This window comes from Eubalaena glacialis, chromosome 1 (assembly GCF_028564815.1).
Source record: "Eubalaena glacialis isolate mEubGla1 chromosome 1, mEubGla1.1.hap2.+ XY, whole genome shotgun sequence".
Taxonomy (NCBI): Eukaryota; Metazoa; Chordata; class Mammalia; order Artiodactyla; family Balaenidae; genus Eubalaena; species Eubalaena glacialis.
In genome coordinates, this window is record NC_083716.1 from 187,731,629 (window position 1) to 187,758,741 (window position 27,113).

The 27,113-nt window shown below is 37.0% G+C and overlaps 1 protein-coding gene across 5 annotated transcripts in view; it reads left to right on the forward strand.

Moving 5' to 3' along the window:
* UBE2E3 (ubiquitin conjugating enzyme E2 E3) overlaps positions 1 to 27,113 on the forward strand; it is an 89,384-nt gene that overhangs the window by 33,595 nt on the left and 28,676 nt on the right. The gene's annotated exons all lie outside the window — the stretch shown is intronic.

A 27,113-nucleotide genomic window follows, 5' to 3' on the forward strand; every position in this document is an offset into this window, starting at 1 on the left:
AAAGGTGTGGATGGTAAAGAAGATGGGATGTTAGAGAAGACTCCCATCTTCCAGACGTAAGCAGTCAAGTGGATGTGGTGTCATATTCTGGGATGGGAAATCTTGTATAAAGACCAAAGTGGGTAAGGAGATTTTGTTTCTGTTTCCAACGGTTTTTGTTTTCAGTGGCTATGGTGGGCTGAGTTGGGAAGATTCTAAGTTTATTTCTGAATATTCTGAGTTTGAGTTATATGAGGGACATTCAACGGGAATGGAGTGCTGCTAGTCTAGTTCAGAGAAGCAGTCTGGGCTGGAAATAATTATTTGAGAATTTTAGATATATAGATTGCAATTGGTATGGGCAGGTTCACTTAGGTGAATGTAAACTGAGAAGACTAAAAAGGGGGGAAAAGGTTCTGAGGAATGCCATCTTTAAATGATTGATTAGAGGAGACTACATCAGCACATAAGACTGAAAAGGACTGGCCTGAGAGGTAGGAAGAAAACAAGAAGAATATAAGTATGTCAAGGGAACCTAAGGAAGATAGTATTTCAAGAGTGCATAAAAGTCAAGTAAGTTGAGGGTTTAATAATATTTTGTGGATTTGGCCTCTTGGAGGTGACGTTAACAAAATTGTTTTTGTAGAAGAGTGGAAGTGAAGACAAATTGGAGTGGTGTGAAAAGTGAGTGGGAAGGGAGGCATGGCGATGCCTGATGAGTCAACTCTTTTAAGAAGTGTGGTTAAGGAGGAGAGGAGGGGGACTGAGGCCAGTAGCTGCAGAGGAAAATGAAGTAAAGAGATTTTTTTTTTAATTAAAATTGTTTTCTTTTTTAAATGGAAAGGGCTTGACACTTGAATTTTTTTTTTAATTAATTAATTTATTTATTTATGGCTGTGTTGGGTCTTCGTTTCTGTGCAAGGGCTTTCTCTAGTTGTGGCAAGCGGGGGCCACTCTTCATCGCGGTGCGCGGGCCTCTCACTATCGCGGCCTCTCTTGTTGCGGAGCACAGGCTCCAGACGCGCAAGCTCAGTAATTGTGGCTCATGGGCCCAGTTGCTCCGTGGCATGTGGGATCTTCCCAGACCAGGGCTCGAACCCGTGTCCCCTGCATTGGCAGGCAGATTCTCAACCACTGCGCCACCAGGGAAGCCCTGGAATGTTTATTTAATAATTTAGAGAGATTTAAAAAAGGTTGGAAGAACCAGGGACCCAGAGAGAAAGAAATTTCTTTGTGTTAGAGGCCTGGAAATGCCAGAACAGTTCAGAGAATAGGTGTGTTTGCGACTAGCAATTTGGATCCCATCTGAGGACTGTATCACAAACAAGAAGATGGGGGGAGAGAGTGAGGAACACCTGGGTCTGATTTAAAAGAGAGCTCAAGGGTAGAAGACAGAATTGGACCAGAGATGGAACCTGGATTATAGGGAAGCGTGGAACTGAGGATGGAACACTCTCTGGGACAGGGAAAAAGAGTGTAAAGCCTGAAGGAGGGCCAAAGGGTTTGGGAAATCTGGAAGAAGCATAGGACTGGGAGCTCAGATTAAAGCAGGACAGTGGCCAGGACTCTCCAGAGATTACGAAAGTGTGCAGGTAAAGTCTGCGGCCCAAGAGGGGCCACTAGGACAGGGGTAGGGCCAGTGAGGGGAGCTCAGAAATGAAAGTTCAGAGTTGGGGACATCTGAGGTTGGGACCCTGGAGGATGAGTTGGGGGCATAGGATGGGGAACCAAGTATGAGTCTCTCTTGTACTAAGCCAACAGTTTTTCTTCTAAGACTAGACCATGAATTCTGCAGCTTGGGCAGTTTTCTCCAAGGGGAGATAGTTTGTATGTATACTACCATTTTGGTAAATGTGACTGATTCTAAATTTGATTCATCTGTCATAGCTCTGGGTTCTTCCTTGATCTAATTTGTGTAGAAGTACTCCTTTCATATGTTGCTTATTTGAAAAGTGGTAAATAAAAGGTTTTTAAAAAATCTCGTTTAAATAATACTTAGATCCAGAATGCTCCTTCGGCCTGCCTTATCTTTCAACTCCCAAGTAAAAAGAGGGCTTTGATAGCCAGAGAATAGGGGATCTAGGCTGCCTTTCTAAAGAGAGCTATTGACCTGAGGGACTGAGTCCTACTGACGGCAGATTTTCTTGGTTACAGAAATCCCATCCCTCGTGTTGTCAGTCATCATCTTCCAACTTGCGAGCTTGGTTTACTTTTTTTCTCCATTTCCTTTCAACAGTATCTTTACTTTCTGCTTTCTCTTTCTACCTGGAAGATCACCCTAGTTAATTTTGTTTATAATGAGACTGCCAAAGTGGCTTTGTTTTGGTTTCATTCATGCCTGTTGGACTTTCATTTGCTTTGCTCTTGGTACTTGGTTGGCTATCTCTTCTAAAATGAATATTCTTAAATAACTAATAAAAAAGGTTATATTACAGTGGTACTTTATGCCAGTAAAACCTAAAGAACAGTGCTTATATTTAAAGGTTCTGTCTTGGAGGACTATATACTGGTAATGTACATGCATACATAAACACAAGCACCCATGTTTACACATGTGGTTAATATTTTTACGTATACATATATATGTTTGACCTATAGGAAGACACAGTTTTTGTACTATATATCTATTGGGGTGGTGTGTGTGTGTGCGTGTGTGTATACCTATATACACATATACATACTTCAGTGTACATGATCTATTCATTATTAGCTTTTGTGCCGGAGGACCCAGGGGAGTGTAGGTAGTTAAAAACTGTGTGCCTTTCTTACTTGCTGACAGCTCTGTATTTTGTTTCAATTTCTTATGTTTGTTCTTTTATTAGACCTTTTAATAAGCAGGTTCTGAAGAGCTTGAAGAAGGAAATCATTTTAATTGCAGGAGTTAGGGCTTTGTCATTCTGGTTTTCCCTTCTGCTAGGATTCTTCATCTTTGATTTGATACAATAGTAATATCAATAAATGGACATAGGGTAGTAGTACAACATATATAATTTTTTTTTCCCCAGTATCTGGAGGATCTAGAAAAGCTCATGCTTTTTGTGTAGGGGAGAATCATTTTCCTGATAAATGATTATCTGGGCTAGGAGCAGGAGAGATCTACGTTCTGTGGACTCAGATTTTTCATTGTAAAATGAGGAAGTTGAAAATACTAAAACTCTGACGTTTCTTTCCAGCTCTAAAATTTATGAGAATATGGGTTCGTGAAATTCTTAGTTGACAGACATTAAATCATTGGAGCATGTTCAGCTACTGCTCAAAATTTGCTGCCCATAAATGTCACTCAGAAACATATTAACTTTGCATTAATCTCTTTTTCCTCCCTACAGTATATACTTTCAAACTTTCAAAATGCACTGTGCAGTGGCCTTTTTATTTTGTTTTTATTTTTATTTGTTAAAGATTTAATTTTATTTATTTTTGGCTGCGTTGGGTCTTCGTTGCTGCACGCAGGCTTTCTCTAGTTGTGGCGAGCGGGGGCTGCTTTTCGTTGCGGTGTGTGGGCTTCTCATTTCGGTGGCCTCTCTTGTTGCAGAGCACGAGCTCTAGGCACTCGGGCTTCAGTAGTTGCAGCACGTGGGCTTAGTTGCTCCGCAGCATGTGGGATTGTTCCGGACCAGGGATTGAACCCGTGTCGCCTGCATTGGCAGGCAGATTCTTACCCACTGTGCCACCAGGGAAGTCCCACAGTGGCCTTTTTAGCTTCTTGTTTCAGTTTGTTACTTTGGAAAGCACAGCATGGATTTTATTTTCATTTCACATTTTGAAGGAACAATAGTAACTACAGAACTTTCAGGAGTGGGGGGCTTCATTTGTAATTATATCAAAATTTATTTTCATTGGAGGGCACAATGTACAGTGATTTTTTTTTTTAAGTCTATTTACTGTTAGTTTTTTTCAAAAGGTTGATATATTAGTTTCTTTGGGCTGCTGTAACAAAGTACCACAAACTGTGGGTGGCTTTAAACACAAATTTATTGTCTAACAGTTGTGGAGACTAGAAATTCTTGAAAACAAGATGTAGGCAGGACCATGCTCCCCTCTGAAACCTGTAGGAGAGACTCTTTCCTTGCTTCATCTAGTCTCTAGTGTTTTCAGGCAGTCCTCGGCATTCCTTGGCTTTGTAGATGCATCATTCCAGTTTCTGCTTCCATTATCACATGGCCAGCTTCTCCCTGAGTGTCTCTGTATCTCTTCTCTTCTTAAAAAGATAGAAGCCATATTGGATTAAGGGTCCACCTTTCTCCAGTATGACTTCGTCTTAACTAATTACTTCTGCAATGACTCTGTTTCTAAATATGGTCACATTTTGAAGTACTGTAGGTTAGGACTTCAACATATCTTTTGCCGGGGGTTGGGGGGAAACACAGTTCAACCCTTAATTGTTGATAAGATTATGATCGTAAGCACTAATGTACTAAAACCAGATTATTGTCCTCTTACTCCTTATTTCATAAATCTTTCAACACTGCCACTACCACCTTTCCATCTGCTGAGCAAACGTTACTGAATTCTGTTTGTTTCTGGTATCTAAGATCAAATAAAAGCCTTACAGTAGATTCAGAGAAATGTTGAAACTAGTTTTCATGTAAAGCTAAGAGAAAGAAGGTGAACAGTTAGAAGTGGGTTACATATGTAATGCACAAGAAGAAAATATTAGGTAGTCATAGGAAGTAGAAAACTTTAAATTCACCTTAACATATCCAGGAATTCCTTGATGTGAGTATAAAATCCAGTGATGTGGTTGTAGCTGACTGGATAGATTACAATTCTAATTAAATTTTTAGATTCAGAGATTGATAAAAGATGGAAAAGAAAGGGGGAATTGTATTCTTTCTGTTTCATAATGTTTTATTTGGAAATGTTTCAGTATTTTAATGTATAAGCATTTTAAACTAATAAAAGGGTTATTGTATACTTTGTCAATAATTTTATAGACTACTGTGCATAAAAAGCAGTAATTATTTCAGGAAAGATGGTTTAACAGGTACAAAAATAATGGAATAGATCATTGCTACAGCAATATACCACTCTTTGTGGACTTGCATATATAATAATATAGTTGGAATTAAAAAACATGAGATTAGTTGAGATTGTGGTATTTACTGGCAAACAAAATATTAATCCCAATGGAGTATTGTTCTCCCTCTTGAAATTATGTATTCATTTAAATTACATTTTTCTGTCCTTATTCGGGTTTTAAAAATTAATTATTCACATAATTGCAAGCCCCTACCACCCCCTAGTTAACAGTTTTTCTTTTTAGATGTGCTATATCTATTAACAGCTGTGGTCATGGAACCAAGTAAAGTAATTTTAGTAGTGGTTTTTTGTTTGTTTTGTTTTAAATTTAGGAGTGTTTTGAAGTGATGGATTTCTTAATATTCTTGTAGACTATCTGTTTCTGTTAGTTTGTACTTCATCTTTTTCAAGGATCATATGTAGGCTGGAAAATGTTTTTGGGTTTTGTTTTTTTAACTTAAATGATTTCTAAGTATACCTGCAGGTTCAGAGTAACAGTCCTGAGAATCCATGACCTAGGTCTTCCTTATATATGAAACCACTAGTTTTTCTCTTTTGATCAGTTTTGTTAAGGGAAAAAGCTGCCCTGTCTCACTCACAACTTTTGTAAAAATTAAATAATGTGTGTATCGTTTTGGAAATTGTTAAACACGTACAGTTGTAAAACACAGTAAGATGTAATTAATAATAATATTAGAACTTAAGGGGGAATGTGTGATGTCCTCTGATTAATGTTTGTTATGGTAAATATACTATAAATCTAGGAATTATGGAGTGCTTTTTTAATGAATATTTAATAGTTATCTGATGGTTATGAAATTTAACCTTTTCATTAAGACTGTCTTGAAAATAAGATTAATTTTGCTAGCTCGATCCATTTCAAGAAGACTTATCAGGTGGTAGGAAAAAGAAATTCAGTCAGTTCTCATTATTTGCAGTGGTTATGTTCTTTAGTGTTGCCACAAACACTGAATTAGTGAATATCGAACCATTGTCCCTAAAGGAAATACAGGGTTAGTTTCCTGCGAGCCTCTGGTTACCTTTTCGTCAACAGATGAAGGCATAACTTTATGTTTTCGTTTAAAGATACCTTATCTAATATATACTGTTAATTTATTAACATTGAACCGGTGGCCAGCAGCACTATAACTCAGGCCTGGAGAGAGCTTATGTAACACATATGTTTTTTTAGGGCACATCAGAGCCTTCTTGCATTTCGGGACAGACACTAGACAGCACTTCAGCACTATGCTTCGGGGGCCGTTCCAAACAGCAAGTCACCCACAAAAAGCACAAAAAATGGGAAAAACGTGGTACTAAATAGACCATGAAAAGAGCACTTGTTTACAGTATGAGAGCTGAAACCAGAAGGCAGAGTTTTTATTATTTATTTATTTATTTATTTATTTATGGCTGTGTTGGGTCTTCGTTGCTGCGCACGGGCTTTCTCTAGTTGAGGCGAGCGGGGGCTACTCTTTGTTGCGGTGCGTGGGTTTCTCTTTGTGGTGGCTTCTCTTGTTGCAGAGCGCGGGCTCTAGGCTTGCGGGCTTCAGTAGTTGTGGTGCACAAGCTTAGTTGCTCCGCAGCACGTGGGATCTTCCTGGACCAGGGTTTGCATCGGCATGGCGGATTCTTAACCACTGCGCCACCAGGGAAGTCCCGAAGGAAGTTTTGTCTTGTTCTACCTTAGCTGAAACTAAAATTTTTTGCCACTGTGCACATGCTTCGAATGACTGCGGAAGCACTGCTAGTATTGATTTGGGGTTTATAAATGTATTTTGAGGAGTAGGTGAATTCAAATATAAAATCCATGAATAAATGAGGATCAACTGCCTACTGAACAGTGAAAGAATGAGTTGGGTTAAGTTATTAAACTGCTAAAGTTGGATTCAGAGACTTTTCATCTTAATTTCTTAAATTTATGTTTACAGTAAATAAACTCTATCTTTTGATTTCTCAAACAATATAACCACAAAAATATCCATTATCCATGATATTTGTAACAAATAAGTAAATATAATGTAATGCCTTGCCCTTTCATTTGATGATAAGAAATCTGCTATTCAAGGAATCACGAAATGCTATGTGGCATCAGAAAGATGACAGAGGACTTTGGCCAGTGTGGCCAATGTGCGGCATCCCTTATACTACCTGACTCAGCAATAGCTAAGCAACTGCACTCTGACAACCTCTGGGTAATTCTGGGTGTAAATCAGGGGCATCCAGTATAGCAAAGGGGTTAAGAGTATGGACTCTTGTCTATCTTGGTAAGATCAGTTACTAGATGTGTGACTTTAGTTCTGTTAAGTTTTTTGTGCCTCAGTTTCCTTTTTACAATGAGGAAAATAATAATACAATCATGATTTTGGTGAGAGAATTAAATTAACTAATACATAGAACATAACATAAAATAGTGCCCACCACTTAACTTACTGCTCAGTAAATGTTAGCTGTCATCATTATTACTATTGTTACCATCCTTAGTTTAAGTAGACCTATTTTATTCCTCCCTGCCCCTTACTGTCGTGAGTGATAGAGCAATTGAAAACCCCGTGCTTTATAGTTTTCATATTTGTAACCTCTCCCAGCATTCCTGTTTATCATCGATGTAATTAGTCACTCCCCACCCTTTTACTATCCTTGTTAAGAGGTCAGGAAGGGGAAGAGAGAAACTTGTATGTTCAGTCCTCCATTATGAGCCAAAAGTTGATATGGGTACTTGAGCAATGAGTCACCAAAGGATTATTTTTTTTTAATATTTATTAATATCTTCATCTTTCTTCCCCCAAGAATAGTCTTTGACTGACTTTTTCTTAGAAAATAGTTGACAGTGTATATAAGATTGACTCTTAAAGTGAATAATGGATTATGTTAAGACTTGATCAGGGAAAAGTGAGACTCCATCCTTCTATCCTACCATCTTGCAGTCATTCAGCATGAATGACTGCATGAAACATAATCCAGAAAAGTTTTCGAAAAGGAGGGAACATTTAATGAAGTATTTGGGGAACTGAGTTTCAGTCATCATGAAATGAACAAGCAATAACAAGATTAGGTAAAGCTCCAATAAAATAGAATTGTAGAACTATAAATTATACTTTAATATTTTTCCTCAATTTATTTTCAAACTTCACATTATACCTATATATATGCATACATATGTACGCACACAATATCCTTGTATATAAAATATTGTAAAGATGTAATTGTGATGTGCTGCTGTGTAGATATGAGTCAGTGTTTTTTCCAGTTTTTCTCTCAACATTTTGTTATGAAAATGTTTAAACATACAGCAAAGCTAAAAATTTTTTTTTTTAAACATCTTTATTGGAGTATAATTGCTTTACAATGGTGTGTTAGTTTCTGCTTTAAAACAAAGTGAATCAGCTATATGTATACATATATCCCCATATCCCCTCCCTCTTGGGTCTCCCTCCCACCCTCCCTATCCCATCCCTATAGGTGGTCACAAAGCATCGAGCTGATCTCCCTGTGCTATGCGGCTCCTTCCTACTGGCTATTTTACATTTGGTAGTGTATATATGTCCATGCCACTCTCTCACTTCGTCCCAGCATACCCTTCCCCCGCCCCGTGTCCTCAAGTCCATTCTCTACATCTGCATCTTTATTCCTGTCCTGCCCCTAGGTTCTTAAGAACGGTTTTTTTTTTTTTTTAGATTCCATATATATGTGTTAGCATACGGTATTTGTTTTTCTCTTTCTGACTTAACTTCACTCTGTATGACAGACTCTAGGTCCATCCACCTTACTACAAATAACTCAATTTAGTTTCTTTTTATGGCTGAGTAATATTCCACTGTATATATGTACCACATCTTCTTTATCCATCCATCTGTTGATGGACACTTAGGTTGCTTCCATGTCCTAGATATTGTAAACAGAGCTGCAGTGAACATTGTGGTAGATGACTCTTTCTGAATTATGGTTTTCTCAGGGTATATGCCCAGTAGTGGGATTCCTGGGTCATATGGTAGTTCTATTTTTAGTTTTTTAAGGAACCTCCATACTGTTCTCCATAGTGGCTATATCAATTTACATTCCCACCAACAGTGCAAGAGGGTTCCCTTTTCTCCACACCCTCTCCAGCATTTATTGTTTGTAGATTTTTTGATGATGGCCATTCTGACTGGTGTGAGGTGATACCTCATTGTAGTTTTGATTTGCATTTCTCTAATTAGTGATGTTGAGCATCCTTTCATGTGTTTGTTGGAAATCTGTATATCTTCTTTGGAGAAATGTCTGTTTAGATCTTCTGCCCATTTTTGGATTGGGTTGTTCGTTTTTTTGATATTGAGCTGCATGAGCTGCTTGTAAATTTTGGAGATTAATCCTTTGTCAGTTGCTTCATTTGCAAATATTTTCTCCCATTCTGAGGGTTGTCTTTTCGTCTTGTTTATGGTTTCCTTTGCTGTGCAAAAGCGTTGAAGTTTCATTAGGTCCCATTTGTTTATTTTTGTTTTTCCATTTCTCTAGGAGGTGGGTCAAAAAGGATCTTGCTGTGATTTATGTCATAGAGTGTTCTGCCTATGTTTTCCTCTAAGAGTTTGATAGTGTCTGGCCTTACATTTAGGTCTTTAATCCATTTTATTTTTGTGTATGGTGTTAGGGAGTGTTCTAATGTCATACTTTAACATGTAGCTGTTCAGTTTTCCCAGCACCACTTATTGAAGAGACTGTCTTTTCTCCATTGTATATTCTTGCCTCCTTTATCAAAGATAAGGTGACCATATGTGCGTGGGTTTATCTCTGGACTTTCTATCCTGTTCCATTGATCTATATTTCTGTTTTTGTGCCAGTACCATACTGTCTTGATTACTGTAGCTTTGTAGTATAGTCTGAAGTCAGGGAGCCTGATTCCTCCAGCTCCATTTTTCTTTCTCAAGATTGCTTTGGCTATTCGGGGTCTTTTGTGTTTCCATACAAATTGTGAAATTTTTTGTTCTAGTTCTGTGAAAAATGCCAGTGGTAGTGTGATAAGGATTTCATTGACTCTGTAGATTGCTTTGGGTATTAGAGTCATTTTCACAATGTAGATTCTTCCAATCCAAGAACATGGTATACCTCTCCATCTATTTGTATCATCTTTGATTTCTTTCATCAGTGTCTTATAATTTTCTGCATACAGGTTTTTTGTCTCCTTAGGTAGGTTTATTCCTAGATATTTTACTCTTTTTGTTGCAGTGGTAAATGGGAGTGTTTTCTTAATTTCACTTTCAGATTTTTCATCATTAGTGTATAGGAATGCTAGAGATTTCTGTGCATTAATTTTGTATCCTGCTACTTTACCAAATTCATTGATTAGCTCTAGTAGTTTTCTGGTAGCATCTTTAGGATTCTCTATGTATAGTATCATGTCACCTGCAAACAGTGACAGCTTTACTTCTTCTTTTCCGATTTGTATTCCTTTTATTTCTTTTTCTTCTGTGACTAACACTTCCAAAACTATGTTGAATAATAGTGGTGAGAGTGGGCAACCTTGTCTTGTTCCTGATCTTAGTGGAAATGGTTTCAGTTTTTCACCATTGAGAATGATGTTTGCTGTGGGTTTGTCATATATGGCCTTTATTATGTTGAGGTAAGTTCCTTGTGCGCCTACTTTCTGGAGGGTTTTTATCATAAATGGGTGCTGAATTTTGTTGAAAGCTTTTTCTGCATCTATTGGGATCATATGGTTTTTCTCCTTCAATTTGCTAATATGGTGTATCACATTGATTGATTTGCGTATATTGAAGAATCCTTGCATTCCTGGAATAAACCCCACTTGATCATGGTGTATGATCCTTTGAATGTGCTGTTGGATTCTGTTTGCTAGTACTTTGTTGAGGATTTTTGCATCTATGTTCATCAGTGATATTGGCCTGTAGTTTTCTTTCTTTGTGACATCTTTGTCTGGTTTTGGTATCAGGGTGATGGTGGCCTCTAGTATGAGTTTGGGAGTGTTCCTCTCTCTGCTTTAATTTGGAAGAGTTTGAGAAGGATAGGTGTTACCTCTTCTCTAAATGTTCGATAGAATTCACCTGTGAGCCATCTGGTCCTGGGCTTTTGTTTGTTGGAAGATTTTTAATCACAGTCTCAATTTCAGTGCTTGTGATGGGCTGTTTATATTTTCTGTTTCTTCCTGGTTCAGTTTCGGAAGGTTGTGCTCTTCTAAGAATTTGTCCATGTCTTCCAGGTTGTCCATTTTAAGGCATATTGTTGCTTGTAGTAGTCTCTTATGATGTGTTGTATGTTTGCAGTGTCAGTTGTTACTTCTTTTTTATTTCTAATTCTATTGATTTGAGTCTTCTCCCCTTTTTTCTTGATGAATCTGGCTAATGGTTTATCAATTTTGTTTATCTTCTCAAAGAACCAGCTTTTAGTTTTATTAATCTTTGCTATTGTTTTCTTCATTTCTTTTTGATTTATTTCTGATCTGATCTTTATGATTTCTTTCCTTCTGCTAACTTTGGGGTTTTTTGTTCTACTTTCTCTAATTGCTTTAGGTATAAGGTTAGGTTGTTTGAGATGTTTCTTGTTTCTTGAGGTAGGATTATATGGCTATAAACTTCCCTCTTAGAACTGCTTTTGCTTCATCCCATAGGTTTTGGGTCGTCATCTTTTCATTGTCATTTGTTTCTAGGTATTTTCTGATTTCCTGTTTGATTTCTTTAGTGATCTCTTGGTTATTAAGTAGTGTATTGTTTAGCCTGCATGTGTTTGTATTTTTTACAGATTTTTTCCTGTAATTGGTATCTAGTCTCATAGGGTTGTGGTCAGAAAAGATACTTGATAACGATTTCAATTTTCTTAAATTTACCAAGGCTTGATTTGTGACCCAAGATATGATCTATCCTGGAGAATGTTCCATGAGCACTTGAGAAGAAAGTGTATTCTGTTGTTTGTGGATGGAATGTCCTATAAATATCAATTAAGTCCATCTTGTTTAATGTATCATTTAAAGCTTGTGTTCCCTTATTTATTTCCTTTTGGATGATCTGTCCATTGGTGAAAGTGGGGTGTTAAAGTCCTCTACTATGATTGTGTTACTGTCGATTTCCCCTTTTATGGCTGTAAGCATTTGCCTCATGTATTGAGGTGCTCCTATGTTGGGTGCATAAATATTTACAATTGTTATATCTTCTTCTTGGATTGATCCCTTGATCATTATGTAGTGTCCTTCTTTGTGTCCTGTAATAGTCTTTGTTTTAAAGTCGATTTTGTCTGATACGAGAATTGCTACTCCATCTTTCTTTTGATTTCCATTTACATGGAATATTTTTTTCCATCCCCTCACTTTCAGTCTGTATGTGTCCCTAGGTCTGAAGTGGGTCTCTTGTAGACAGCACATATATGGGTCTTGTTTTTAATATCTATTTAGCCAGTCTCTGTCTTTTGGTGGCAGCATTTATCCACTTACATTTAAGGTAGTTATCGATATGTATGTTCCTATTACCATTTTCTTAATTGTTTTGGGTTTGTTATTATAGGTCTTTTCCTTCTCTTGTGTTTCCTACCTAGAGAAGTTCCTTTAGCATTTGTTGTGAAGCTGGTTTGGTGGTGCTGAATTCTCTTAGCTTTTGCTTGTCTGTAAAGGTTTTGATTACTCCGTCAAATCTGAATGAGATCCTTGCTGGGTAGAGTAATCTTGGTTGTATTTTTTTCCCTTTCATCACTTTAAGTATGTCCCGCCACTCCTTTCTGGCTTGCAGAGTTTCTGCTGAAAGATCAGCTTTTAACCTTTTGGGGATTCCCTTGTATGTTATTTGTTGCTCTTTCCTTGCTGCTTTCAATATTTTTTCTTTGTATTTAATTTTTGATAGTTTGATTAATATGTGTCTTGGCGTGTTTCTCCTTGGATTTATCCTGTATGGGACTCTCTGCGCTTCCTGGACTTGATTAACTATTTCCTTTTCCATATTAGGGACGTTTTCAATTATAATCTCTTTAAATATTTTCTCAGTCCCTTTCTTTTTCTCTTCTTGTTCTGCGACCCCTGTATTTCGAATGTTGGTGCGTTTAATGTTGTCCCAGAGGTCTCTAAGACTCTCCTCAATTCTTTTCATTCTTTTTTCTTTATTCTGCTCTGCGGTAGTTATTTCCACTATTTTATCTTCCAGGTCACTTACCCGTTCTTCTGCCTCAGTTATTCTGCTGTTGATTCCTTCTAGAGAATTTTTAATTTCATTTATTGTGTTGTTCATCATTGTTTGTTTGCTCTTTAGTTCTTCTAGGTCCTTGTTAAACGATTCTTATATTTTCTCCATTCTGTTTCCAAGAGTTTGGATCATCTTTACTGTCATTACTCTGAATTCTTTTTCAGGTAGACTGCCTATTTCTTCGTTTGTTTGGTCTGGTGGGTTTTTACCTTGCTTCTTCGTGTGCTGTGTGTTTGTCTGTCTTCTCATTTTGCTTAACTTGCTGTGTTTGGCGTCTCCTTTTTGCAGGCTGCAGGTTCCTAGTTCCTGTTGTTTTTGGTGTCTGCCCCCAGTGGGTAAGGTTGGTTCAGTAGATTGTGTAGGCTTCTTGGTGGAGGGGTCTAGTGCCTGTGTTCTGGTGGATGAGGCTGGATCTTGTCTTTCTGATGGGTTCTTTTTGGGGTGTCTGTGACCTTATTATGATTTTAGGCAGCCTGTCTGCTAATGGGTTGGGTTATGTTCCTGTCTTGCTAGTTGTTTGGCATAGGGTGTCCAGCACTGTGGCTTGCTGGTTGTTGAGTGGAGCTGGGTCTTAGCGTTGAGATGGAGATCTCTGGGAGAGCTTTCGCTGTTTGATATTTCATGGAGCCGGGAGGTCTCTGTTGGACCAGTGTCCTAAACTCAGCCCTCCCACCTCAGAGGCACAGGCTTGACACCCGGCCAGAGCACCAAGAGCCTTTCAGCCACACGGCTCAGAGGAAAAGGTAGAAAAAAGGAAGGAAGGGAGGGAGGGAGGGATAGAGGGAGGGGTAAAATAAAATAAAATAAAATAATTAAAATAAAAAATAATTATTATAAGGTAAAAAATTAAAAAGTAATAAAAAAAGAAGAAAGAATAGAGCAACCAAACCAAAAAACAAATCCACCAATGATAACAAGTGCTGAAGACTATACTAAAAGAAAAACAGAAAAAAAAAACCAGACAGACAGAACCCTAAGATAAATGGTAAAAGTAAAGCTATACAGACAATATCACACAAAGAAGCATACATATACACACTCACAAGAAGAGAAAAAGGAAAAAATATATATCTATATATAAAAAAAAAGGAGGAAGAGAGCAACCAAATCAGTAAACAAATCTACCAATGATAATAAACTCTAAATACTAAACTAAGATAAACATAAAACCAGAAACAAATTAGATGCAGAAAGCAAACCCCAAGTCTACAGTTGCTCCCAAAGTCCACCGCCTCAATTTTGGGATGATTCTTTGTCTACCCAGGTATTCCACAGATGCAGGATACATGAAATTGATTGTGGAGATTTAATCCGCTGCTCCTGAGGCTGCTGGGAGAAATTTCCCTTTCTCTTCTTTGTTTGCACAGCTCCTGGGATTCAGCTTTGGATTTGGCTCTGCGTCTGCATGTAGGTCGCCTGAGGGCGTCTGTTCTTTGCCCAGACAGGATGGGGTTAAAGGAGCAGCTCATTAGGGGGCTCTGGCTCACTCGGGCGGGGTACGGAATGCGGGGCGAGCCTGCGGCGGCAGAGGCCTGAGTGAAGTTGCAACAGCCTGAGGCTCGCTGTGTGTTCTCCCAGGGAAGTTGTCACTGGGTCACGGGACCCTGGCAGTGGCGGGCTGCACAGGCTCCCGGGAGGGGAGGTGTGGACAGTGACCTGTGCTTCCACACAGGCTTCTTGGTGGCTGCAGCAGCAGCCTTAGCGTTTCATGCTCATCTCTGGGGTCCACGCTGATAGCCGCGGCTCGCGCCCGCGTCTGAAGCTCATTTAGGCGATGCTCTGAATCCCCTCTCCTCGCTCACCCCGAAACAATGGTCTCTTGCCTCTTAGGCAGGTCTAGAGTTTTTCCCAGACTCCCTCCCGGCTAGCTGTGGCGCACTAGCCCCCTTCAGGCTTTGTTCCCGGAGCCAACCCCAGTCCTCTCCCTGGGATCCGACCTCCGAAGCCCGAGCCTCAGCTCCCAGCCCCTGCCCGCCCCGGCGGGTGAGCAGACAAGCCTCTCGGGCTGGTGATTGCTGGTCGGCACCGATCCTCTGTGCGGGAATCTCTCCGCTTTGCCCTCTGCACCCCTGTGGCTGCGCTCTCCTCCGTGGCTCTGAAGCTTCCCCCCTCTGCCACCTGCAGTCTCCGCCCGCGAAGGGGCTTCCTAGTATGTGGAAACCTTTCTTCCTTCACAGCTCCCTCCCACTGGTGCAGGTCCCATCCCTATTCTTTTGTCTCTGTTTTTTCTTTTTTCTTTTGGCCTACCCAGGTACGTGGGGAGTTTCTTGCTTTTTGGGAGGTCTGAGGTCTTCTGCCAGCGTTCAGTAGGTGTTCTGTAGTTGTTGTTCCACGTGTAGATGTATTTCTGATGTATTTGTGGGGAAGAAGCGTCTCCCCTATTACTCAAAGCTAAAAATTTTATAGTGACTACTTGTATGCCCACCACCTGGCGTCTGTCACTGAGCAATTTATTTCTATAAAGGTAATTTTATGTCACAGTTTCATAAACAAAGCTGTACACTTTAAAAAACCAATATGTCTTTCCCCCGAAGTCTTTAATAGAAATTAAATAAAGGTGTCTTTTTTTTTTTCACTTAGGGTAATTTGCTTAAATTGTAGTAATTCAGATGGAGCAATTTCAAAAGTATGTCTTTCTGATGTGTATTATCATACTGTTTCATATCAGCTCCACTAATAAAAGTAGAAAAATAACAAAATAATTCTCATTATTTCATTGACAGTACTGCCAATTGTAAAGCATTGTTAATAATATCAAGTAATTTTTAGGGTCAACAGTGTTTTGAGGTACAGTTTCGGATTTAGCGTGGGTCTACGCATTTGTCCAGAGACCAGACCACTTTGCTCAATATGCTTGAATTACTAAATGTATTCACTAACCTAAAGACTCTCCTACGTAAATCAGAAACCCTGCTCTTAGTAGCATATAAGATAGTGTAGTAAGTTTACTTTTTGAAAATGTTTTCATTTTTATTAGCAGTATTTTATTTACAAATAAATATAATTTGCACAGGGTCATTGTGTTGATTTTTGTCACTGAGGATGTTACCTATTTTTTCCCGGTAGTTGATGTTAAAATGTGAATAGCGTTGTTGGCCAAGATAACTTCAGTAGTTTCCTTCAGTATTTATTGTAAAAACAGGTATAATTGCCTATAATATATGCATTTAAAGATATTCTTTTAGAACAGTTATCTAAGAGGTACCTTTAATCATAGTTGTTAAATACCACTTGTCACTTTTTTCTGGTTTTAAGTGACTAACAGGCTGTGTTATTGAACTTGTCTCAGAAATGATAGAAATATCGGGTCATTATATTAAATTAATTCTGGATTTGGATATTATTGGCTATTAATGATCTTCCAGAGTCACATCTACATATGTTAGCGGTAAAAAATCACTTTAGTAACAATCTGTTAGACTTAATAAAAGAGAAAAAAAAAAAAAGAAAAATGTTAAGTTCACATTTTGTCTTCTATAACAATAACTCTAATGTAAGTGTACAGCCCTTTTTTATTTTTAAAACTCTCTAAGATAATTAAACTTTATATGAAAACAGTTTTCAAGAGAGCGGGAAATGGACTTAAGGAAAGTTGTACAGTAAACTTTTACTCACATTTTATCTAAAATGTATAAAAATTATTTTTAATGTTCAAAAATGTTAACATTTGAATAATACCAGGAAGCAATTTTACTTCATTTAGAGGGTCAGCAGAGTAGTTAATAAAATGATAGAACTGAAGAGACTTTTGCTATAGGATCAAGTGTGTTGGGATAATGAATAAATAGTTTGAATTAAAACAGCAGAAGAAACTGAAACAGCAAACTCAAATCCTTTGGGAGATTTAGTCATAAATTTTGAAAATAATGATTTGAGCCTGATACTTTAGACGTTTTCATAGAAGCAGAAAAACAGGTAAATGTATCAATAGATTATATATTCTATAGATTGTTTTGGCATTTTCTTGTAATCTGATTTTTTTAATTTAAGAAGACATTGAATAAAGCTAGGTAACTCCCTCAGTTAAATTCCCTGAAAAGACACCTGTGGGCTCATAGAGAATTTTTATTTCTAGCGCTTTCTATGTTTTGTTTGTCTGAAGGTAAGAAAGAGGCTCCTCTTTGCGGGTATATTTTCTGTCAGGGAGTTATTAGATCTTTAAACCATTTTTTGATAATCCTGGGAAAATGCCCTCCAGAGGCTGAGAAAAAAAGAAAGAGATGGGGGGAAAGCTACGTTTCAAAGGAATTAAGCAGGATAAATTAGTGTTCTTCAAGTTGCAACAATGCCATTAATTTAAATTTTGGGTATGAGATTTGTTCAACCATCACTTCAAGTAGATTACATTTCCTTGACTGGGCTGCCTATACTTCTGTTGTGTCAGTCAATATGGTTATGTTTAATTAAATCTGTGGCAATGCCAGTATTGGATCTGTTGTACATAAATTGTCAGTAATCTTGTATTTATTTGATATTGATTGAAATTCATGTCCAATTTGAGTCTGTTGACCATGTGACATTTTGTATAATTTCTATGGTTATTGTAAACATAAAACTGATAACCGGTTACCTAAGGAATTGTATTTTAAATGTTTTGATTTGGATTTATCTAATCAGTCAGAAATATCTCTCTCTATGAAGCTAATTATTTGTTAGTAAAAAGATTTGTGAACCAGCATTGTGCAGCATATCCAAACTTAATTTTATCCTTTCCTAATTTAAACTACATTTATGAATGTTGTCAGCATTTTTATTGAAACTTTATTCAAAATTTCTTAGGTAATCTGTACTCCTTTAAAATGTTACCTGCAACTTTTAAAATTAAAGGTCATATATTTTATAACTCATGTTAATTTCAAATTTATAGCAAATATACGTGTATGTATATGTATGTGCATGCGTGTACAAATTAAGTCTTAGAATATAAGATGGACTGTAACAAAAAGTGTAGGCAAGTTTTATAGTAACAATATCCTGCTTTTTGCTTTTCTGGCTAAGAATTTAGTAACTGCATCATGGCCAGCCAAACCTCTTGTTTGAAATGATAGGCATGGTTAACCATGATTTAAAATACCCAATAAATCTGAAAGTAGAACTATTTGACCCATTAAATGAAAAAATCTTAGCAGGAATTCCTAGATGTAAAGCCATTTAATTCTGAGATTTAACTTAAACAATTCATTTATGGGTAGACTTTTTAAAAGTTTTGTCATTGGAGCATTATGGAGGCTAGACATTTTGGGGTTTTTTTATTATTATTTGAAGGTCTTGGGGGGAAAGTGTTATATAATTATGAGATGCAAGAGAATTGTAGCATATTGTGTCTTTTAAAGGCTTTTAGAGTGACAGAAAAGCCCGAATTCTCTCCTAGTATCACTTTGTAAATAAAGTATTGAAGCTGAATGTAGTTCAGCTAGGTTTTGTTTGCTATCTCCCACTCTTAACATTGCTGTAACTACTTTCCTAGTCATTTGATTCTGCAGAAAAAATATACTCTTATTTTGTTTGTAAGTATACTGTTATTGAGTATCTATGCACTACATAACGCATAGAAAAAAATAGATGTAACATGCTATAAAGCATAGTAATAAAATAAACACTGATGACCTCTCACCTACCTAAGGGACTAGAATACATCATTGAACCTATATTGTCCATCCATATCCACTCCTCTGTTTCCCCTCACCCAGATGAGATTTTAAAAATTATTCCCTTACTACTTTAAAAATATAGGTTCACTGTATATTCCTAAACAGTGTATCTTTTGCTTATTTTTGAGCACTACATACTTGGTATCATAATTAGACTCCTACAATCTTCTTTTTCTCTTTTGTTGAAACTGAAAAAAAATTTTAATGAGGTATAATTGAGGTTTAACATTATATTAGTTTCAGGTGTATAACAGTGATTCGATTTATGTATTTATTGGGAAATGATCACTACAATAAGTCTAGTTAACATCTGTAACCACACATACTTTAAATTTTTTTTCTTCTGATGAGAACTTTTAAGATTTACTGTCTCAGCAACTTTGAAATAGAAAACACAGTATTATTCACTATAGTCAACAGGCTGTACATTACATCCCCAGGACTTGTTTATTTTATAACTGAACGTTTGAGCCTGTTAACCACCTTCACCCATTTAGCCTGCTCTCCTTCCCTCTGCCTCCAGCAACAGCCGTCTGTTCTCCGTATCATTTTTTTAAAAATTCCACCTGTAAGTGAGATCATATGGTATGTGTCTTTCTGTCTCACTGATTTCACTTAGCTTAATACTTTCAAGTTCCCTCCATGTAGTCACAGATGACAAGATTTCATTCTTTTTTATGGCTGAGTAATATTCCATTATATATACGCCATGTTTTTTTAATGCACTTATCCATCAGTGGACATTTAGGCTGCTTCCATATCTTGGCTCTTGTAAGCAATGCTGCAGTGAACATGTGGGTGCATATATCTTTTTGAGTTGGTGTTTTCACTTCCTTCAGATACATACCCAAAAGTAGAAATGCTGGATCATATGGTAGTTCTATTTTTAAATTTTTGAGGAACTTCCATACTGTTTTCCACAGTGGCTGCGCCAATTTACTTTGCCATCAGTGGTGTCCGGTCTTCCCTTTTCTTCACATCCGTGCCAACGATTGTTATCTCTTGTCTTTTTGACAGTAGCCATTCTAACAGGTAAGAGGTGATAGCTCATTGTGGTTTTGAATTGCATTTCTCTGATGATTGGTGATGTTGAGCACCTTTTTGTGTACCCTGTTGGCCATGTGTATGTCTTCTCTGGAAAGATGTTTATTTAGATCCTCTGCCCATTTTAAAGTCTGATTCTGGAGTGTTTTTTTGTTTTGTTTTGTTTTTTTGCTGTTGAGTCGTATTTGTTTTAAAATATATTTTGGATATTAACCTTTTGTCAGATATATGATATGCAAATATTTTCTCCCATTCTGTAGGTTACCTTTTTTTAATTAATTTATTTATTTTTGGCTGTGTTGGGTTTTTTTGTTGCCTCCCGCGGGCTTTCTCTAGCTCACTGCGGTGGTTTGTCTTTGTTGTGGAGTACAGGCTCCAGGCGCGTGGGTCTCAGCAGTAGTTGCAGCTCGCAGGCTCCAGAGCACAGGCCCAGCAGTTGTGGCGCACGGGCCTAGCTGCTCCGCGGCATGTGGGATCTTCCCGGACCAGGGCTTGAACCTGTGTCCCCTGCATTGGCAGGCAGACTCCCAACCACTGCGCCACCAGGGAAGTCCCTGCCTTTTCATTTTGTTGATGGTTTCTTTTGCTATGCAGAACTGCTTTTCAGTTTGATGTAGTCCCACTTGTTTACTTTTACTTTTGATGTAGATCCACATGTTTATTTTTGCTTTTGGTGATCCATGTCAGGCAGCTTACTGCCTGTGTTTTCTTCTAGGCTTTTTATGGTTTGAGGTCTTATGTTTAAGTCTTTAATCCATTTTGAGTTGATTTTTGTATTTGGTGTTAGATAGTGGTCCAATTTGATTCTTTTGCATGTGACTGCCAGTTTTCCCATCACCATTTTGTAGAGACTGTCCTTTCCCCATGGCTCCCGTGTTGCATATTAAATGACCATATATGTATAGGTTTATTTCTGGCTCCCTATTCTGTTCCATTTATTTTGTGTGTCTGTTTTTATGCCAATACTGTACTGGTTTGATGACTATAGTTTAGTAATAAAGTTTGAAATCAGGAAGTGTCATGTCTCCAGCTTTCTTCTTCTTTCTCAAGAGTGTTTTGGCTATTTGGGGTCTTTTTTGGTTACATACAAATTTTAGGATTGTTCTATTTCTGTGAAAAATGTCATTGGCATTTTGAAAGGGATTTCGTGGAATCTTTAGATTGCTTTGTACAGTATGGACTTTTAAACAATATTAATTTTTCCAGTCCATGAGCACAGAATACCTTTCTATTTATTTGTTTCTTCAGTTGGTTTCATCAGTGTCATAGTTTTCATTGTACAGGGCTTTCACCTCTTTAGTTAAATTTATTCCTAGGTATTTTATTCTTTTTTTTAATAAATTATTTTTATTTTTTAATTTTTTTGACACCTTTATTGGAGTATAATTGCTTTACAATGGTGTGTTAGTTGCTGTATAATAAAGTGGATCAGCTATATGTATACATATATCGCCATATCCCCTCCCACCCTCCCTATCCCACCCCTCTAGGTGGTCACAAAGCACTGAGCTGATCTCCCTGTGCTGTGCAGCTGCTTCCCACTAGCTATTTTACATTTGGTAGTGTATATATGTCCATGCCACTCTCTCACTTTGTCCCAGCTTAACCTTCCCCCTCCCTATGTCCTCAAGTCCATTCTCTACGTCTGCATCTTTATTCCTGTCCTACCCCTAGGTTCTTCAGAACCTTTTTTTTTTTTTAGATTCCATATATATGTGTTAGCATACGGTATTTGTTTTTCTCTTTCTGACTTACTTCACTCTGTATGACAGACTCTAGGTCCATCCGCCTCATTACAAATAACTCAATTTTGTTTCTTTTTATGGCTGAGTAATATTCCATTGTATATATGTGCCACATCTTTTTTATCCATTCATCTGTCGATGGACACTTAGGTTGCTTCCATGTCCTGGCTGTTGTAAATAGTGCTGCAATAAACATTGCGGTAATATGACTCTTTTTGAATTATGGTTTCCTCAAGTTACACGCCCAGTAGTGGTATTGCTGGGTCATATAGTGGTTCTATTTTTAGATTTTTAAGGAACCTCCATACTGTTCTCTCACCAACAGTGCAAGAGGGTTCCCTTTTCTCCATACCCTCTCTAGCATTTATTGTTTGTAGATTTTTTTGATAATGGCCATTCTGACTTGTGTGAAGTGATATCTCATTGTGGTTTTGATTTGCATTTCTCTAATGATTAGTGATGTTGAGCATCTTTTCATGTGTTTGTTGACAATCTGTATATCTTCTTTGGAGAAATGTCTATTTAGGTCTTCTGCCCATTTTTGGATTGGGTTGTTTGTTTTTTTGATGTTGAACTGCATGAGCTGCTTGTATATTTTGGAGATTAATCCTTTGTCAGTTGCTTTGTTTGCAAATATTTTCTCCCATTCTGAGGGTTGTCTTTTCGTCTTGTTTAAGGTTTCCTTTGCTGTGCAAAAGCTTTTAAGTTTCATTAGGTCCCATTTGTTTATTTTTTATTTTATTTCCGTTACTCTAGGAGGAGGGTCAAAAAGGATCTTGCTGTGATTTATGTCAGAGAGTGTTCTGCCTATGTTTTCCTCTAAGAGTTTTATAGTGTCTGACCTTACATTTAGGTCTTTAATCCATTTGGAGTTTATTTTTGTGTATGGTGTTAGGGAGTGTTCTCATTTCATTCTTTTACATGTAGCTGTGCAGTTTTCCCAGCACCACTTATTGAAGAGGCTGTCTTTTCTCCATTGTATATTCTTGCCTCCTTTATCAAAGATAAGGTGACCATATGTGCGTGGGTTTATCTCTGGGTTTTCTATCCTGTTTCTAGGTATTTTATTATTTTTGATGCAATTTTAAATTTTTAAAAATTTTCTCTTGCTGATAGTTCATTATTAGTGTATAGAAATGAAACAGATTTCTGTATATTTTTAGATTTTTGTCCCGTTGATTCTCACTTCTCCTTCTAGGAGCCCTGTGATGCTAATATTGGTCCTCTTGACGATCTTCCATAAGTCCCTTAAGCTATCCTCACTCTTTTATATTCTTTTTTTCTTTTTGCTGCTCTGATTGGATGAGTTTTGCTGCCTTTTTTTTTTTTGCCATGCTGTGCGGCATGCGGGATCTTAGTTCCCCAACCAGGGATCGAACCTGCGCCCCTGCATTGTGAATGCAGAGCCTTAACCACTGGACTGCCAGGGAAGTCCCAAGTTTCACTGCCTTCTGTTTGAGTTTACTCATCCTTTTTTCATCCTCATTTAGTCTGTTGTTGAAACCCCTCTATTGTATTTTTCAGTTCAGTTGTTGTATTCTTCAGCTCTGTGATTTCTGCATGGTGTTTTCTTATATTTACTATCTGTTGAAATTCTCACTTTATACATTGTTCTGACCTCAGTGAGAATCTTTATGTCAGCTATTTTGAACTCTTTATCAGGTAAATGACTTATCTCTGTTTCATTAAGGTCTTTTTCTGACATTTTATCTTATTCTTTTGTTTGGAATATATTCCTTTGATTCTTCATTTTCCTTTACTCTGTGTTGGTTTCTATGCATTAGATAATTCAGCCATCTCTTAAAGGAGTAGTGACCTAGTGTAGTAGATGAACTTTATTGTTTAACTTTGCCCTAGCTCTTAGTTGTCTTTGAAACCTTGAGACAGTACAAGCCAGCCTACTTTGTTCTTAGTTGCTCCCAGTAATTCAGGGTGTGTCAGTGTCCCAAAGGGAAGGCTCTTAATCAGCACCTAGATTCAGGCAAATTGGAAGCTAAATTCTCAGGTAGTATCTTTTAAAGTATTTAGATATACCTCTTTCTGGGGAGGACTGGGAGATGAGTGTTTCTTTGTGCTTTCTCTGCACTGAGCCCTGGGGTGATAGCCAGTTAAGAACTGTTTGTTTGCTACCATCTGTTGATCACAAGCCCTGCTGGCCATCAGAGCCAGGTTATGAGGGTGGCGCCAGACTTCTGCACAAGTTCCTTGGAGATTGGAGATACCAACAACCTGGAGTCAAGTAGAAGGAGAGAGTGAAGATGATACCGGTTGGCTTCCTGTTCTTTGGGGAGAATTTCTGTAGGCCCCTAGATGTGTATTAAATTAGAGGCCTGCCCTCAGGCAGAAGCTTTCAAGATAAGCACATGACCTCTTTTATGCAAAGATAGGGTATTTCAGTCAGCTGCTCTGTGCTGGGCTCTGTGGGATAGCCTTAGTGAGTCTCTTTGTGCCTTTTAAGACCTGTTTTTCATTTCATTATAGCCTTGTGGGTCTCATGGACATATGTCCCATTGTCTTTCAGAGCTGATATTTTTGGGGCCTGTCTCTTAGGTACAGGCCTTAAATGTTGCCATCTTGAAGTGAAACTCCTTTTTCTCTTAAATTGTGTTTCGAGATTTATTTGAGCCATGGCATGTAGCTGTAGTTCATTAAATTTCACTGTTGTATACTAAATATTTCATTATGTGAAAATACCTTGATATATTCTATAGTAGGGAATATCAAGTGTTCAATGTTTATTTTGTCATGAGCACTTTTAATGTGATGATTATTTAACATGTGTTGTGGTATATGTGAGTAAATTCTTTACGTGTATATCTAGGAGTGGAATTAGGGTCACGGTATGTGCGTGTTCATCCGTGCAAGATAACGCTAAATTGGTCATGCACCATTATACAGTCCCGTCAGCAGAGTGCAGTAATTCTCTTTGCTATATATGCTTATCAATACTGACAGTCTGCAGACTTCTTAATTTTTTTTCCTTAGTCCATGTGTATCATTCTCTTACATGGTTAGAACTTTTTTAGGTCATGGTTAAGAACTCTTCACCTGCTCTAAGGTCTTGAAGATACTATCAATATTTTATTTTTAAAGTCTTGTCCTTCATATTTATTTTAAATCTATTTGGAATTGGTTCTTTGGATAGTGTAAGTTCATGGTCCAGTTGCATTTTTCCCCGTATGGATAACTGTTTGTTCTAGTATGATTTATTGAATAGTCTCTCCTTTGACTAGAGTACTACTTCTGTCATTTCATGATTCTGTGCATGGTTCCATGCTGGGCTTTTCTGTTTTATTGATCAGATTTTCTGTCTCTGCACAGATACTACATGGTACTGTTTTAATTACTAAAATTCTATTGGGTCTTGATATCTGTTAGGGCAAGAATCCATGCCTCCTTCATCAGGAGCTGCTTGACTGATCCATATAATTTGAGAATCAGCTTATCAAATTCTTGAAAAATTCTTTTTGTGGTCTTGATTGGAATTTTATTGAACTTGTTTATCAAATTAGAGAGAAGTGAAATTCTTAAAAAAGTTGAATCTCTTTGTCCATGAATATATACATTACCGCATTAATTTAGGATTTCTTTGATTACAGTTATGTTTTATAACTTGTTCTATGTAAGTATTGTACATCTTTTACTAGATTTATTCCTAAGTATTTAGAATTTTGATGGTATGTATTGTAAATTACATCATCTAAAAATTTCAATTTGTTCCTGTTCTTCTATTTAGAAATTAGGTTGACTTTTTTTTCCTGTCCTTGTATTTAGCAACCTTACCTCAACACTTTTATCAAATCTAATTGCTTAAACATTTTTTGTGCTTTCTATGTAGACAATTTTATTATCTCTAAATGACAGTTTTCTTTCTTCTTTTTTAATCCCTTTTCCATTTAGTTCTTTATCTTACTGTAATATCCACTAGGTCATAAGTGGGTTTCCTGTCTTGTTTGAGATTTTAAACAGAGTGGTACAAATTTTTGTCTTTAAAAATGATGTTTGATGTGTATGTTTGAAAGATTACTGTTTATCAGTTAATGAAGTCCTTTTTTCTAATTTTCTAAGATGGTATTTTTGTTGTTTGTGGTGTTCTTATGGAAACTCTTCATTGGGTAGTAAAATTTTCATCAAATGTTTATCTGCTATTGAAAGAAATAGTCATATTTTTTTCTCTAGTCTATTAATATGAGAAATTGCATTTGTATAATTTTTCTAATGTCAAACTAACTTTGCATTCCCAATTTGGTCATGATATGTCATCCTTTTTGATATAAACACTTTTGGATGTGGTTTGTTATTAAGAGTTTTGCATCTATGTTCGTTAGTGAGATTAGCTTTTAACTCTTTTTTAAAAATTCTACTTTATTAGCCTGTTTTTAATATCAAGGTTATATTGGTCTCAGAGAAGAAATTTTTTGGTTCTTCAAAGAGTTTTAAGATTGGAATGATCTTCTGCTTAAAATTTAATAGAACTCTTCTGTAAAACAATATTTGGACCTGGTAATTTTATATTTGGAGTGGCTTGACATAAAGAAAAGGTAGAGGTTATCTACTAGTCCACTTCTTAATTGATTATAGCAGTATTCTCATAGTCTGTTTCTTTTGGTAAGTTATATTAATATTTTTCTAGGAGTAGGACCATTTGTCTAAGATTTTTTTCTTGTCTGTTGTTTGTGCCTTTTTTCAGTCAGTCTTGTCATAGGTTTGTATATTTCATTTGTCTTGACCAAAATAAATAAAAAACACTTTTAATCTTTGTTGATTTTCTATTCTGTGTTTGTATTCTATTTCACTAATTTATACTTTTACCTTTGTAATCCTTTCTTATTTATTGTAGCTTATTCTGTTGTTCTCTTTGTAGTTTTTTTTAGTTTGAGTATTTAGCTCACTAATCATCAACTTTTCTTCTGTAATGTAAGCCTGTGAACTGTAAATTTACCTCTAAGTACTGTTTTTGTGGTTCCTCTGATACTGTGGTTCTAAAAATTTGTTGAGATGTGCTTTTTGGCCTAATACATTGTTAGGTTTTGTAAGTATTTTCAGTATGTTTGAAAAAAATGTGTCTTTGATTGTTAGGTTTAGGGTTCTGTTTGTCTCCTTATATAAAGCTCAGTAATTGTGTGTTCAAATATTTTATATCTTCTTTTTTTTTTTCCTACTTATCAAAAACAAACATGAAAATGTGTGCATTTGTTTAATCTGTCCCATAGCAGTGTATCTTGAGGCTATTTTATTAGCTAAAGCAAGTTTGAAATCACATGCCTCAAATTGAAATGTTTATCTTTTTTTTTTTTGGCTTTCCCACATGGCTTGCAGATCTTAGTTCCCCAACCAGGGATTGAACCCGGACCATGGCAGTGAAAGCACTGAATACCAACCTCTGGACAGCCAGGGAATTCCCTGAAACATTTATCTTTATAGCTTTTGGGTTTTGTCTTTTAAAAATACCTTTTTACTCTTTGTGTGTATGTGTGTGGGGGACAGAGAGAATTCACTTTGACAATCTTTGAAAAGTG